Source organism: Scleropages formosus, chromosome 10 (assembly GCF_900964775.1).
Source record: "Scleropages formosus chromosome 10, fSclFor1.1, whole genome shotgun sequence".
NCBI classification, from domain to species: Eukaryota; Metazoa; Chordata; class Actinopteri; order Osteoglossiformes; family Osteoglossidae; genus Scleropages; species Scleropages formosus.
The window spans coordinates 8,605,623-8,613,700 of NC_041815.1; the positions used below are offsets into that span (position 1 = coordinate 8,605,623).

The following is an 8,078-nucleotide window of genomic DNA, read 5'->3' on the forward strand; positions in this document are numbered from 1 at the left end:
GATGGTGATTTTGGGATCTAACTACTACCCCGTATAATCATCATGTCTACAGAAACTCAGCGTCATCTGGATATCACGTTTATTGAGCTAACGTTCTTTGTGCACGGCAACTTACAGTGCTGAATAAGTAATTGTACCCATTTATACAACAGGGTATTTTACGGCATCCGGGTTCTACTTCATTCTTCACGAGTGGGCGGACAACAGTAATGGAAACTGTCCTTCAGCTGAAAAATGGCTATTGATGACGACCTTTTCTTGTAAGCCTTTACAGCGTAGTGCCACCACTAACACCGTTGCAGTTTCTTGTGTTCGCAAATAACGAGACTGACTTCTGAGTTTTTTCCAATAACAACGTTATTTTTAATTAAATATCAACAAAATGCGTACACATTGAGACAAACTACTCTTCTCTTCTAAAAATATTAGCGTGTGGCCATCTAGTGGCAGTTGCGAATCGCATCCTAAATTACTGGGGAGCGCAACACCCTGTGTTTGAATGGGGGCAAGAAGTAAGCAGAGAGAACGTTCATCTTGAACGGTTGATCACGGGGAAATAATGCTCTCGATCCGAGGACCCATTTTTCTCCAGGACTTACACCTCCATGCAGCCTTCCCAGACTGCTTGGCGCCCGTAGGCTTTTTTCCAACACATCTGCAAACACGGTCACCCCAGAAGTGCCCCCAGTGGTTGCACACCCACATTCCATATTTCCCATAATGCAACTATTTACATTAAACACATTTTCCACCAAAACACAGTAATGCAGGTCGTTACATTATACAAATTCGAACTCGCTCACTGCCAACCACTCATTAACAATCACTTTGGCAACCAAATCCAAACAACACCTCTCTACACAACATGAAAGACAAACAATAAAGAAAGAACACGTACATCCACGTGTAGCTGGACACCACCAGAAGACGGGGCCCTCTGTCTACCAGCCATGTGGGTTGTAAAAACATCAGATGAACCCCGTGATATGATGTACCGGCAATTGTCGCTGCACTCATTGACACTGTTTCAAGTACTACAGGGAATCGTTAATCAGAACTGATTTTGGAGAGCATCGTGGTTATTAACAGTAATTAAGATAAATATATAGATGGTGTAGCAATGGGTCTGCTGGAGATAGTCTACAGATGAATAACTTGTCTGCTTTAAAATGGCCGGCACAGCAAGTAACGCTGATGTCTCACTGCACCTGGGTGGTGCGAGAGGACATGGGTTCGACCCCTGCTCAGGCTGTCTGGAGTTTGCATGTTCTCCACGTTTCTGTGTGCGTTTTGTCCGGGTGCTCTGGTTTCCTCCACAGTCCAAAGACATGCTGTTCAGGTTCACCCATAGTGTGTGAGTGACAGAGAGAGTGTGTTCCACAGCTGTATGGGTGAGTGACCCATTGTAAGTAGTGTATCTAGCAGTGTGAGTCACCGTGGTGAATAAGGTGTGTGGGCTGGTAACACTACATAGAGTTCATTGGAAGTCGCTTTGGTGAAGTGTCTGCTAAATAAATAAATGTAAATGTAAAATGTGTATCAAAAGCAGAATGTGGTGTGAATCTTCACTCCTGCTATAGTACCTGTGATTCAAGGTACTTACCCTGAACTGGTACAGGTAAGAATACCTGGCTGCATTAATGCAAAATTTCCCAACTTTGTAAGGGCCTTGGACAGAAGTTTCACATGAAAGGAATTGGTGATGATATAAGAACCTGCAGTACTTCCTATAAGAGCACAATACTGTGAAGTATGTTAATCCATGCATCAAAGAAATGGATTGCTTCTGGAAACCGGAGCAATAGATGGTACACGGTAAAGCAGACTCCATCCATGTTGCTCTGTTGCATCTCCGCACCACGGTACATGTATTCGTCACAAACAAAACCTTAGACATTGTACAAAATTTTGAATAGAACTCAAAGAGGATCACAGCACCAAAATCAGGAACACTGCCAGAGTAAGATGAAAAACCAATGGGAATTGCTTGACAAACAAATCACTGCAACTCAGAGCCAAGTCTTGAGACAACTGATGCAAAATGAGCTTGGTTACCTTCTCCATACCCTCTGGAATAGTGTACTGTCCCTCTAAGGAGTACTGCTCCAGGCATTCAGCAATGTATTCCCATGTGTTTACTTTAACCAAAAAATGCATTGCAGCAGCATCACTTCCTTGGTTTTCTTTTTTAGCAAGGACTGCTGAAATTGTGAATTAGAAATAAAGCCGTTTCTGAGTTATCTTTGGGGAACAAATTGTTTCACTATTATTAAACGGAATACTTTTTACACAAACACAATTTCAATGAACCAAACTTTTTATTATTACATTTACACTAATTCTGTAAATATCTTCTTATGAACTAATTTCCATTCTATTACCAATTCGAAATATGACGCTATAACCCAAATACACTACACTCCATACGATCACTGTTTAATATAGCACAGCACGTAACACACAGATCATTTGGATTTGAAAGTTCACCAAATTTTGAATTGTGAGAGGAAACCTATGCAAACGCATGAAGAACACGTGTCACCCCAGGCGCTTAACTGCTGCACCACATACCAAAATGCCAGCAAGAACATGCAATGATCTTGTCTTTTACCGAACAAATGGAAATGCTTATATATATATAACATATATTAGATGTAATGCCACTAATTATCTATGTGGTTCATAACACATTTGAATTAGTGGCAAAAGTGTGGATTATTTGAGAGGAATCAATGACAGTTACTTTTATTGAGCAATACATTTCCCAGACAACAATAATGAACATGAATCATCATATGGTGCAATTGACTGAACTGTGTCAGTTTTAAAAAAGCTTAACTGGCTTCTTCAGTGCTTCCAGTACACAACACACACATTGTCTGAAAACCACTTGACCCAAGCGGAGTCGCGGAGAGCTGGAGCCCAACCTGGCAACACAGGGCACAAGGCTGGAGGGGGAGGGGACACACCCAGGACGGGACTCAGTCCATCGCAAGGCACCCCAGCAGGACTCGAACCCCAGACCCACCAGAGAGCAAGACCTGGTGAAACCTGCTGAATCACCACGCCCCCCCATGCTTCAACTATCTGTACCCAAACAAATGAGATGACAGATGTCCCTTTTATCTCATGTGCAACAGAGCACCTTTAATGTATATACAGTTTCTCTTGAGCAAAGGAGAAGACTCACGATGTAATTTTATATACTACGATGGTAGAAGACTAAATAATGACTTATAGCCACTAATTGCAAGTACCCTACATGTAAACCATATTTTTGGTTCAACAGCAGTCTGCTTGATCTGTTGACGTTGAAAGTAGTTATTTTACATTCATTGTTTTTGAAGACACTTTTCTCCAAAGCAACGCACAACAGTGAAAACAAAAGTGCATTTCACCAACAGACGGAGAGATCCAGCCATGATTCACATAGTAGTCAGTCTGCTGTCCGATTACTCCAAATTGGGTCATACATATTTAAAGAATGTACATAGAATCATTTCACTAGCTGTTATTCCTTCTTATGGAAAATCTACAAAACTCACTTTTGGTGCATGAAGCCATAGTAGTAATAGTTTGGTACTAAACCTTAATAAACAGCGTACACTTTAATAGTACAAACTAGCCCATGTATTTTCCTATTGTGGGATAAAGGAGCAGGAATATCATCTCTGGTGCCTCACAGCTCTTGGGCTGTGGGTTCAACCCGACCAGTTTGTGTGTTTGTATGATCTCCAGGTTTCATCTGGGTTTCCTCCAGGTTTGTGAAGCTGCCTTGCTACACAGGACAAAAAAAAAAAAAAAAAAAAAGCTATTTCCTTCGTGCTTTCGTTTGAGCTGTTGGGGAGGGGGGGAAGTTTCACAAAGCCATCTTCTCCTAAAGTCCTAAAACAGGTTTCAGGTGAATGTCACTAAATTGCTCTTTGGAGAGTGTGTGTTACATTGAACAGGTGTACAAATGAGTGACTGATTATAGGCAGTTTACCATATCCAGCATTGTACATTACCTCTGAAAAACAGCTAAATACTACTTAATATTAACAGAGGAATAAATGTTGAACTTCGCAGGCATTTTCTTTTGTTTATTTAAAGTGTTACTTAAAAGTATGTGACCCTATAGGCATGTTCATTCTTGTACAGAATATTAGACATAAAGGGCTATGATTTACACACCCGATTCTACTTTGTTTAACCAATGCAACTTGTGCTTCACTTATTGCTGCACATGCACTTCTGTGTTTCTACTACAGACCATTTCCTCTAAAGCAACATATGGAATTGGTCATTACATACCCATTATGTTAGAGAAAGACTGCTTGTCATTAACTAACAATTTTGTGGTAAAACTAAGGGACACATGGGGTTACCATACTTTCAACCAGCAGCGTACATCATCTTAGAACTCCATAACTCCACAAGCTCACAACACATTGAGAGTTGACACACTTTATTTTAAAACAGCAGCTGCATGTCACAAGCAGCCAGTTTAAATATATAATTATTAAAACACACAAGTGTGTGGCCTCTGTCTAAATGTGTGATATAAAATACTATATATATATACTTATATATATATATATATATATATATTAGACTATGTACCTCTTATTTGAACACAGTGAATGACATTGCTGTACAAGTTCCCTGCAGAGACAGCTTAGCTGTTTGACCCCAACCCATCAAAAAACAGCATTTAACCCCCATCTACTCCATCTGTATACTGTAACTATATAAATCATTTTCTTTTACAAGAAAAATCCTCAAAAATCAATCTACTGCAAATGTAACACCCATTGCAAACTGTCTGCTTTCAATTAGTACTGCAATGTAAACCTTTAATAATTTGTTTTAAGAGGTTGAGGAAGACAAATTAAATTAATTATAAAACTGACAATAAATAAGATACATAGTTTTGATTTGAATAAAATTTTATCCAAGTGTAATTCAGGTCTTCACAAAGGGTCAATAATTTACAAAAGACAGACATACACTGGTTATTGATGGACAACCTCTATTACCATGGTGACCACCATAGCAGATGACAGTTCATCCTAGGAAATCTACCGCAGACACCTACAGGACACTATGGGCTGCCCCTGCACAAGGATATTGCACAGTCTTGCTCGGTCATCATTTCTCAGGTAAAATCCCTTTGGATCCCACCCAGCAGGTCGGCCAGCTCCACAGGTCACAACATATTCATGATGAAGTTATACAAGCGTGTCAGCACCACAAAGTGCACAGGCAGGCATGACTGCCTATCCTGTGTGCCAGGGTCACAGGTCAGCCAGGAGAGGGCATTGTACTGCTCCAGTACGAACCTGCGGGGGGAGAAGAGGAATGGCCATCACTGTAGCCCGCCTGATGTTTCAGCCAGCAACCCTCAAATGATTCGCATCAAATGGGTACATTACTGCGGAACAAAGAAAAGTACCTCAGCACATCCGACGTGTGGCTGGAGTCCAGCGGGTGTGAGTGTTTGCTGTGCAAGAACTCATCAGATTGAGTGGACGACACATGGAGGTGGAGGGAGGCCTGAAAAGGTGATGCAACTCAATAAGACGGTCACACCCAATGGTTCACTGTCACGTGCCAGTAAGTAAACACACGTTGTAGCGCATGGCTTTAAGTTAAGCCTGAAGTTTGACACAAGTTACCTTCAGGAAAAGGGGACATTGGTGTTGTGCTGTGGACAGGTGGACCAGAACCAGTTGGGTAGTGGACCAGTCTTGGCAGTGGAAACAAAGTAGCCAAGAGCCATGGGCTGCTGGAGAATGGTCAGGGTTTCATCATGGGACTCCATCCGATCCATACACTGTCCCTTGAACAAGAGTTGGGAGTTAATAAAAATTAAAGAAATTTCACTGACTGCAAGCATCAAGTGACAATATTAACCACTTGAATAGATGAGAAGAATAAAATAATTTGCTGGGGACTACCTACAACACTTAACAGTGGTCGGATAGTTAAGGAAATTGTAGCATTTACGGTGCAGCATGTGACAGTATGGTTGTAAACATAGTGGTCAAGGACGTGTTACAAGCTTGAAGGACCCAGGTTTGAATTACCATGTGTGCTTTGGTGCCCTTCAAAGGTTTCACACTAAGGTTAATAGCAACAAATTTGTTTGTGGCTTTTTTTTGCAAAAATGGTCAAAGCTACTGGGGTAAGTTATAAAGTACAGATGCTCTTCTACTTACGATGGTTCAACTTACAATTTTTCAAAGTTACGATAGCGATACGCATTTGGTATATATGGGTTTATCGGGACATAGCCCAATCATTAATCAAGGAGCATCTGTATACACAATATAAAAATTGTCAAATGCAAATTGATACAACTTTGACATGCATTTACTCTGACATACATGAGTAAAAATATCCAATAGATGGGTTATTTAAAAAAAAAAAAAAAAAAACAATTGTACCTAGCTTATTGTACAAAACTAACATTACAAGCAGCCTGAAAAGGTGTCAGCTTAATTTCAAACTTACAATGCTTACCACCTTGAATCTTGCATATCTGTTCAATACATTTTGTGAAAATCATACATTTACAACTGATCAGTCTTACTGAAGAAAAACCCTGATGTACAGTTTTTGGCAAAATATTTCAGTGGAAAGCTAATATTTAGTTTGAGAGTATACGGAATTTAGAGGGCTATGATTTTTCCTACAGTAACTGAGGTAAATATTTTGCTCAAGGATTCTGTGTCAAGTTACAAAGTCCATGACCTTGATCAGTGTGCAGCCAGCTACCTTTACAATTTCAGCATTCATTCATCTCAGCTGGCCATTATTTTTCTTATTTAGAACATGGACAGGAAGAAGACTACCTTGTTCCCATCACCTCCATGGTGGTAGTGGGACCCAGGACTGTGAACAGGAGAAGTTGTGGGGAGTTTGGAAGGTTGTTAATGATGTCAGGATCAACCAGGTTCTCTTGATCCAGCAAGTCGAGGATCCCCATTGCATCCGACCCATCTAGAGAGAGAGAGAGAGAACCAATGCGCACATAAATGAAATGCAATCAAACAGTTTTAAATCACGAATCTTTCACATTATTATAAATCAATTTAAACATTCATTTAAACATAAGGAGCAAAATGTGAACTGATTTTACACATTTAGTCAAAGCAACTGATACTGTCCAGTGGCAAAACAAAAGCATCGGATGCTCTAGACTTACCATTGATGGGTTTAAAACTGATTTCCTCTGTATTGTAGTTGGAGCTGTTGACCTGGACAACAGCGGAGGTGGGGAACACTAGGATGTGTGTGCAAGATGTGTCCTGAGGTGTGTGTAGCTGGGATGTCTGCATGTTTAGTGTAGTGCTTCGGCCAAACACAGAGCCTGTGGACACCGAATCTGTCGAGCATAAAAACACATTAATCCTGTGGCGAGTGGATTAAAACAGGTCACCTCACTTAAAGAATGAAATAGAGCTTAACACACAGCTTTGAGTGCTGGCCATCATTTGAAGAGATACATTTTTGCCCTCAGCAGGACAGCACTTTAAGAAAAAGATTTAGTACCTGGCATGATCATGAAGGAACCCTGAGGCTCCATGGCCACAAGGCAAGCACTAAGGATGCTGGGAGTGTCGGCAGCTGAGATGCCACACATCCTACACATTTCCTTCAAACGGCGGCTCAGAGACTGCAGATTCCTCCTGCTTAGCAAAATACTCCAGTCTAAGAAGGAGGAGGAAGAGCAAGCAGTGTTTACAGCCAACAGAAAGGACAATCGCTGTACAGCAGACTATTTAAAATTTAAACAAAGCTGGTCACATATCCATATCAGAACAAATGACATTCTTCACCCCGTAGTTCGCCATGGCCGATCCTTCCCAGACGACCAATCACTAACCCTCCATGGCAGTGATGTCATCTGCATGAGTTCCAGACCCATTCCACAGCCTCTGGAGGCCCAACCTTCTGGCAGAGCCTTCTTTCTTCTTGCTCTGCAGGGAGCACAGCTACCGTAAGCACAGAAAAGGCTAGAAGCAGTAAAAGAGTGACACATGCAGTGGACTGGGACAGACCTACCTGTTGGGAACATCTATGTGATGATGCAG

The 8,078-nt window shown here is 41.1% G+C and overlaps 2 long non-coding RNA genes across 2 annotated transcripts; both read right to left on the reverse strand.

Moving 5' to 3' along the window:
* Positions 1–4,540: 4,540 nt before the first annotated feature.
* Positions 4,541–5,687, reverse strand: LOC114911678 (uncharacterized). The gene is made up of 3 exons (XR_003797964.1): positions 5,658–5,687; positions 5,435–5,535; positions 4,541–5,321 (listed from the first exon to the last, which is right to left on the reverse strand). It is a non-coding gene; the product is annotated as an uncharacterized LOC114911678 (long non-coding RNA).
* Positions 5,688–7,201: 1,514 nt separating this feature from the next.
* Positions 7,202–7,866, reverse strand: LOC114911712 (uncharacterized). The gene is made up of 3 exons (XR_003797967.1): positions 7,824–7,866; positions 7,537–7,695; positions 7,202–7,369 (listed from the first exon to the last, which is right to left on the reverse strand). It is a non-coding gene; the product is annotated as an uncharacterized LOC114911712 (long non-coding RNA).
* Positions 7,867–8,078: the final 212 nt, after the last annotated feature.